The sequence below is a fragment of the Silurus aristotelis genome (genome assembly GCF_946808225.1).
Source record: "Silurus aristotelis genome assembly, chromosome: 11".
Classification (NCBI taxonomy): domain Eukaryota; kingdom Metazoa; phylum Chordata; class Actinopteri; order Siluriformes; family Siluridae; genus Silurus; species Silurus aristotelis.
Genome location: NC_139584.1, coordinates 27,844,475 through 27,853,285, shown reverse-complemented (window position 1 = coordinate 27,853,285; position 8,811 = coordinate 27,844,475).

Below are 8,811 nucleotides of genomic sequence, written 5' to 3'. Positions count from 1 at the left end.
AAAATGAAATAATAAAAAAAAAAAAAATCAAAGCATGGTACTATTTTCTTTGGAAGAATACTATAACTGGTACAATTTACGCACTCACGCCGGCGCTACTTTTATTTCTCGTTAAGTTTTGATAGAAAATGGCACAGGTGGCATGCGTTTCAATTCAAATCGGCGTCTTTCCACCAGATGGCGCTAAAACACAGATAAAGACAAACCTATAAAACGTGTGTAATTCTTTAAATGTATTAAATTTTTTTTTTTTTTTTTTAAAAGAAGAGCATTCTTGCTTTTTTTTAAATAAGAAAATATAAAATATATATTTTGCTCTATGAATGTATTTGACAGTCAGTAGTGTGTCCAGAAAATATTTGTGTTATATTCTGGAAAATGTTTTTCTGTTATCTGACTGTCATTAAAAAGGCGTGACACTGTTGGGGGAAAAAAAGGAGGGGAAAAAAACATTACAAAAATCTGATGGACTGTTAAGGGAATTGTCTTAATGGCTTCCAGCACATGGTACTTTCCATCAAATTCTTGAGGCTCCCATCTGCTGTGTCTGTTAGGAGTTTCCCCAGCATTTACAGAAGAACTCTATACTTTACCAACATGTTAAAGAAATCATTTAATATCACGTATTAACGTCAACGGACCACAAAACCATCTAAAAAACAACACATGCCATCATAATGACTGATAAACATTATATCTGTCATGTATTACTATTAAAAACATTATAAATCCCCACCACAAAGTCACCATTAAATAACACCAGATCCCAGCATGGCCTTTTTGCATGGGCAGATGATAAACATTGAATTAAAATAAAATAAGGCGTCATGAACGATTAGGGAAAACATTCCATTCCATTTAAATAAACTGCATAACATTAATCAGCAGGGAGTTTGATGAATTTCAGACACTGTTTAAGCAAGATCATTCTTCTGTAGATGTTCAAATCCATCCCGTGAGTCAGTTTTAATTGGGTTGTGTGCAAATGTAACAGTACAATATATGTTGTTGAAATCTATCCAACTTCTCGAGAAGTTGCCGTATTCCTTATCGATGACTAGATAGTCACCTTCTAGCCGGCATACCTTGGCCTTGCGCTGTGAACGTACAGGGATGAATTCATTCTAAACGGTCTGGCAGGACACAGTCACATCTCAATCCTGATGAGGCGCAATCTGCGTCATGATGTGCACCAGAACGTATTCACTTTCAGCCCAATAGCATTAGATATGGTTGGTTGCGTTTTGCATTCGAGACATTTGTGGCTTGGATTCCAAAACATTCGAAAATGTTTAATGTGGCTACTACGGTTTACGTTTACTGCATTTGGCAGACACACTTATTCAGAGCAACTTACATTTTTGTCTCATTCATACAATTGAGCAGTCGTGTGGTTAAGGGCCTTGTTCGGGGACTCAGGAGTGGGCGCATGGTGAGGTCGGGATTTGAACTCATTAATCATTATCTTCTGGGCTAAAGACCAATGCTTCAACCACTAAGCTACCACTCAACAGTGTAAACTCCCTGACTTTCCAAAATGATAGAGCTGGTCTTTTAAGAAGATTACTCATTTTTTAAGAGCATTCAATATGTAATTGGAATTTTTTTTAATACAGTTTTTATTGAAAAAACAAAACAAAACAGAATCTTCATTAACATTGATGTAACACATGGCTGAGAACGGATTGTTTTAAAAAAAGCCAGGATGGACTCCATGATGATGTTTCCATGTCCCCTGTGTCACCCTGGTCATAGACAAGTCCTTTCACTGCACCCACATCCCAGGCCTCGGAATACAAAACAACAGGGCTACCGGATACTTCTGCCAAAAATACCATACTGACCGTGAGAAGTGTCGATCATGGAAGTGTCTTTCTAAAATGAAAAAAAAAAAAAAAAAAGAATAAATAATCACACACTATAAATAAGAATAAAATGTATTTAAAACTTAATGTATGCACTTATTCTGTACATAAATATACATAATGGTGTAAAACAACTAATGTGTAATTATTTGGAAATAAATTATAAACTGTGTTGGTATAATATGCTTTATACTTGTCACATGTTCTTTATAGCACATTGAAATTCTTTCTTTGCATATTCGAGAGATGTTTGGAAGCTGAGGTCAGCCATATTACAGCACCCCTCGAACACAGAGGGTCTTGTGCTTTAAAATAAGTGCTTTATACTCGTCACATTTACTTTACAGAAAATTGAAATGCCTTCTCATATCCCAGCGATGTTCGGAACCTGGGGCCAGCCATGATTCAGCACCCCTGTAGCACAGAAAGTTAAGGGCCTTGCTCAAGGGCCCCAGGAGTGGCTTGAACCTCTAAACTTCCAATCAGTAACCCAGAGTCTTAACCCCTGATCCCATGGTATAAAAGGAATTTTTTTTTAAATGATAATTTTCTTTCAACAGCACGGCCAGAAGTATTTTATTATTTTTGGTATCAATCCTTTGATCTGACATTGCATCAACCCCGAACAGTTCATATTGACCACATTTTCAAATGTTGGCAGCTTTTTACAGCATATATCTTAACAGCTTAACATTATCTGTCTGACCAGACATCTAAGACTTCTCCTGCTTCAGTTTTGTGAGAGGAAATAAATCCAGACCTCGATCCACCCCTTGATGTGCAAAACATACAAACAAACACACAAATGTTTTGAGCATCATTTGTTTCGATGCAAACATAATCAGAGAGGCGTGTTGGTAGGATGCACAGAAATAGACTTTGACATGAATTCTGAATGAACACTTCTCATTTCTGTCGCCTGCATGCTCAAAGAGCAGTCAGAGAGCATCGGGGGAGAATTCTCTCATGTCGGGAAATGAGCCGGTGCATTTGTTGTTTACTCTGAGCTCAGATTTAAAGGAAAGCCCCTAATGAGCTTGGGAAGACTTAGTCCCTGGTCAAAGGCAGACGCTTTTCACCTTTTATGATTTCTGTGTCGCTCATAAATTTCTTCTGTCATGCTGTTTATTGCTTCTCAGTCAGTTTGTTTGATTTGTGGCCTTGCGAAACATAATAGATGGAAATATTGTATTATTGGAATCATTGCTAGGCCCTTTTAATGCACAATTCCATGCATTTTGACTTTAATATTGGCCATTGTTCTGTTTTAAGGGAAAATTTACGAGTTAAATGTATTCTGAATGATGTGTCTTTTTTATGGATCAAAGAAGAGATACAAAAATGGCCTTTTTTTTATTTCAAGCAAGTTTAATAATTCCTCCTCCTCTTTTTCCGAAAGGAGTAACCGCAGCCTGGTCGTTTCTTAAATCTTAACATCAAGCTGTTTCGAAAATGTTTGGTTTTATCAGGAGCGCTCCAAAGCCTGATTGCTCCCGTTCTTGTTTCCCACACACTTTGATGAAACATTAATGATGCAAATGTTAAAGATTCTGATGCAAAGTTACCCCCCCACCCCATTCCGAACAACCACCCAGCACTACATCCCAGTTCCCCCTATCATTTATCCACAGCCAGGGGTAGCTTTCAGAGCCAGCTTTTGGCACCCTGGATGACATTTATGGGCAGACTTCACTTTATCTGAGATCTGAGAGTGAATAAAGGCTTCCTCCTTAGGGAGAAATCTTCCACCCATCAGTGTTCATCTGCTCAAGATAGATGAATGTCTTTTTTGTCCAGTTTTGTTGGGGATTTACTTGTTGTCACATGCTTTGTTAATTGTTTGATAACTTCCGATATCTTAAAAATGATTCCGTTCTAAACTATAATTATAGTTTGAACTAACTTTATATTACTTTTGTTGCAACAGCATATGCGCACTTCTCCTTGCATCATTCGACCTGAGAGCTGAAGAGAATGTTACGACAATAACCAGACATCATGGATCAATCGATGCATATTAATACATTTTTGAAATACTGCAGTTTGACTGCAGTAACAATAGAAGAAGAATGAACAATTTTAGAATAGTGACTCATGATATTAAAAAATTAATATAAATATCAGCTTAAACTAAATATTTAATTTATTTATATATAATTTATAAATATATTAGGGCTGTCAATCACTTAAAAAATATGAATTTAATCGCACATTTTAATTTATTTTTAAATGTACCTAAAATTAATACATTTCAAGTTTTACTCTAATCAACTTGGACAAATATTGATGCTTTATGCAAATCCGTATTAGAGATATAACATAGATCATGAAGACAAAATATTCCTGTAAATGTTTTAAAGAAATTATGGTGTTTTAAATGACGTAAATCACCAGGACAACAAACGAAACATTTGTTGTGTTTCCAAACGGACGGTTTTAATTGCCGGATTTTGGTGCTGATTTGAGACTTGGCGCATCAGTAAAACAAATGTTTAGTTAAAATGGTCAAACAGAAATGCGTGCTGCATTAATCACCCGTTAATAGTATTTGTGCCGTTAAAATGAATTAACTTTAATGTGTTATTAACACGTTAATTTAGACAGCATATATATATATATATATATATATATATATATATATATATATATATATATATATATATATATATATATATATATATATGGATCGCTGATAACTAAAAGTTTAAGAAGGCAATTGGGCTTCATTCATTTTCATCTCAATGATCATTGTTTTTCACATTTTACTTTGCTTTTTGGCGCACACCGAAGAAAACTGAGCGATTGAGAGAGAGAGAGAGAGAGAGAGAGAGAGAGAGAGAGAGAGAGAGAGAGAGAGAGAGAGAGAGAGAGAGAAACCAAACGCTCATCGCTTTAATCTGCAAAAATACAAAATGACGGCATTATCTTCACGCTAACCAGCTCTGACTAACATGAATGGACTTCTTTGAACTCATAAGTGGAAACAAATGTCCTTTGAGATAAAGATCCTTCTAGAAACCCGCGATTGCAACAGACAGGCTGAATATGTACGGCTAATTCAGCATGCAGACGGTCTACCGGCAAAGAAAGAATTAGCAAAATGAAACATCTGACCACGTTTTCATCCTTCTGTCTTTGGGCCCAAAGCAATCCCCTCACTTCCCATTATTCCTCTGAAGAAATTTGAGACATGACGAACTGTACTTACCAAGAGTGCAATTCAATTAATTGAAGATGAAGGACATCTTTGAAGTCTGTAGAATGAGTGGAGCAAATGGGGCTCTGATTCGTCCCTGTTCGGCTCCTGGCTTTAAAACACATGTTCTTCAGGGAGTAGTTAACATGGTTTCCAGAGATATATGCCAAAGCTCCAATGTACCATGACCTAGGTCATGGTCTAAAGGCTTCAGTTTGGAAGTGTTCACGTCATTTTATTATGTGAATCCAAGGAGTTGACATACATCCTTAACGTTAGCCCAGCCGTTAGCAAAAGCAAGCTGTCAAGGCGAGGGTGAAGCTGAACATTTATGGCAAGTCGGGTAATCGTACCATGTTTGCCTTGCCACTTTGATTTGCTGCACTCGCTCAGAGATAGGACAGATGCAGGATGCTAACTCTCGCACTGTTTATCAAGCATGGTTGCTAATCAAAAGGCAATGCAGTGACTTCTTAATTATACTGTATGTACGTGTGGTGCATTTGTAAATACATGTGTAGACAGGTTTAGTGTTAATCTTGACAGTGAAATGAATCCCATTACTTATGTGAACACACAGTTCCCACAGATCCTTGGAGAAATGTTTACATTTTATTAGCCTTTACCTAGCACCCAATCACTGAAAAATACATTCATTTGTGATTTGTGCATATACAGTCTGCTCTGTTAGAGCAGGACAAATATTCATGTCATCACGTTTCACTCAAAGTAAAAAAGAAACAAAACGAGAAAACAAACAAACCCATTTTCTCAGGACTTTGCACAGAACTTTCTGGAGCTTTATTTTCAGATAGAAACTTCTCAGTTTAAAGGTTAAATCTATATATAAAACACTGTATACGACACAGAATTCACCAAATTGCCTTCGCAACTTTGGCTTTACTCCACATTTGTTTTCTAAAATGTTTTCGGGAAATGTGTGCTTCTGAATGATAGGTCATTTAATATTTCGTATTGTGTTTCCATATTTTCCAGAACTGAACAATAAAAAACAACAACAAATGAACAAAGATGAACTTTTGTCTGACTAAAACAATGATGAAAACAAAAACCAGTGTAAATTAACAGGACATTTTCTTCACACACACACACACACACACACACACACACACACACACACACACACACACACACACACACACACACACACACACACAAACACCAAATGTGACCTTCAACGGTTGCCTGAGTGCATGCTTAAATTCCTTTGGCACAATCAGCTTCCCCTACACATGATAACACAATCGGAGCCAGTCGGTGCAGCGCCCTTGACCTGTTTTACGTCTACCAGAACTGCAATAGGGAGGTAATAGGGGAAGGTAGTCATAAAGATGAAAGCTCAGGCTGGTTCTGGTGTGATACACTATTGGGTTTTCTTCCAGTCCTGATCTGTTACAGATGCTCTTTAACATTGAGTCCGAATTTTCAGCAGTTAATTCTAAATAGAGACTTGATTTTGTGTTAATGACAATAAGAGTGCTGTAGAGATTTAACTTTTATGATATTTGGCAAACGCCACTATCCAGACATACAGTTTCTTATTTACAGATAAAATAAGCAGTTGAGTGTTCAGGAGCCCAGAAGCTGCAACTGGGTAGTGTTGGAATTTTAACCCGCAACCCTTCCAATCAGAAGTCAAACATCTTACCAAATAGTCAAACCACTGAGATACCACTTTCCACATCAATGTGAAACAAAATAATAGTAGATTATTATAGTAGTAGTAGTAGTAGTAGGTAGATAATTATAATAATAATGAAGTGAATACGAGGTGGTAACACACACACAGTTGGAAATGAAACACATAATAAACCATTCTCGAAACTACACTCCAAATCTCTTGAACACTCTTGATCATGTACCATCGTTAATACGAGACAAAAAGAAATGAAACATTCAAAGGATTTCAGCAGGTAGCAAATAATGATAAATCTAGTAAACTTTCATTGAGTCGACAAAAAAACCCACACCTTTTAGTTCACTCATTCAACCCTGTCACCTTTCACCCCGATGAAATATTTTAAATATTACACAAGTAAGATGTTCAACAGGAAACTGTGTTATCTAAATTTCCTGAAAATCGTGCGACGAGGCACATTTCTCTCGTTCTTTTGGCTTTTATTGTTCAGTGATATTGTGCACTTTTAAAGTACAAAAGCCTGTTATGCAAATTAAAAAAAGCTAAATTATTAATAAAAGAAGAGTTCATTTTTCAGCTAATTGTTAGATTTATGCCTGTAGCATGGATGCTAGTTAGCCACATTCTATGCATTTGCACAGAATTCCACAACCTTTTTATTTTTTGAAGAGCAAAATGCAACCAGTCAGCAATTAGACCAGTGGTTCTTAACCTGGGTTCGATCGAACCCTAGGGGTTCGGTGAGTCAGTCTCAGGGGTTTGGCGGAGGTCAAGACACACACCCGACTCATATGATTTGTGATGACACGCCCCGTTTAAGAAGGGTTCGGTGGATGCGCATATGAAACTGGTGGGGGGGTCAGTACCTCCAACAAGGTTAAGAACCACTGAATTAGACCTTGCAGAAAAAAAAATAAGATTGTTGCCTGACACACTTTAGAATGTTTAAATGGAGGCTTGTATTGATGTAATGCTACTTAAATGAATTTTAGAGTTAATTAGACCTAAATGGCACAGAACCATGTCTCGTGTTCAATATGGACCGGAACTTCTAGCTGGGCAATAAGTCCAAAGTTGAAATATACTGTAGCACGGGTTGAGATATTATTTTTGGCCAAGCATTTCAAGACTATTAAGAACTATAAAACCACACATCTGCCCCAAAATCCACTTGTCATTTCCATGGCTGACCATTTTAAACCAAAACCATATTTGGTTTGGAATAGATTGGCATCTGTTTATTTTATTTTAATTTATTATATTTTATTTCATTTTATTTTATTTTATTGTTATTATATAACAATATTGTTAGTACTATTATCTATATTATTACTATTTATGATACAATCAAAACAACATGGGATTTAAATTGTATATCATGTAGAAACTGATCTAAACTAAAAAAAATATATTTTATTATACTATATAATTTTTAGACCAAGTAAACAAACAGAAGAACTGTACCAGTTTCATGAGCCTTACAACCGACTGTTTTTTTGTTCGTTTTGTTATTATTATTTTTTTATTTTTATTTTAAAGTGGCAGCTCCAGTGCGATATTTCTTTCCATACGGAAAGGTTTCCTGCATTCTCAATGAAAAAGAAAACACATGAAATCTGACATGCACCAATAACCACAGTCATATGTGGTTTCAAATCCCGTTAAAATCAAACATCTGAATATGGAACTCAGTTTAACCAGTCTCTGAGGTTTTTTTTTCCCTTGTCATGTGGTATAGAGTGAGTTTTGACACCAGAATTTACAACAGCAGAAGGACAGCAATGAGGTTGCATAAAGAACTGCACACTGAAGAATCTTTGTTATCTGAAATGTGGAGTTAAAATAACATTTTAATACAATTCGAGAAATAATATCAAAGAGGTGCAAATGCAGATTGACAAAGTTAATGCTTTAATTGTTAAATTATTTTCTGACGGTTCAGTCAAACATTCATTTGACCAGTTAAACACTCAGTCAGTCAGATAAACATTTAGATAGTCAGTTGGAAACACAGACAGTCTGTTCTTAAATCAGTCAGTCAGTCAGTCAATCAGTCTGTCAGTTAGACACACAGACAGTCAGTCAGTTGC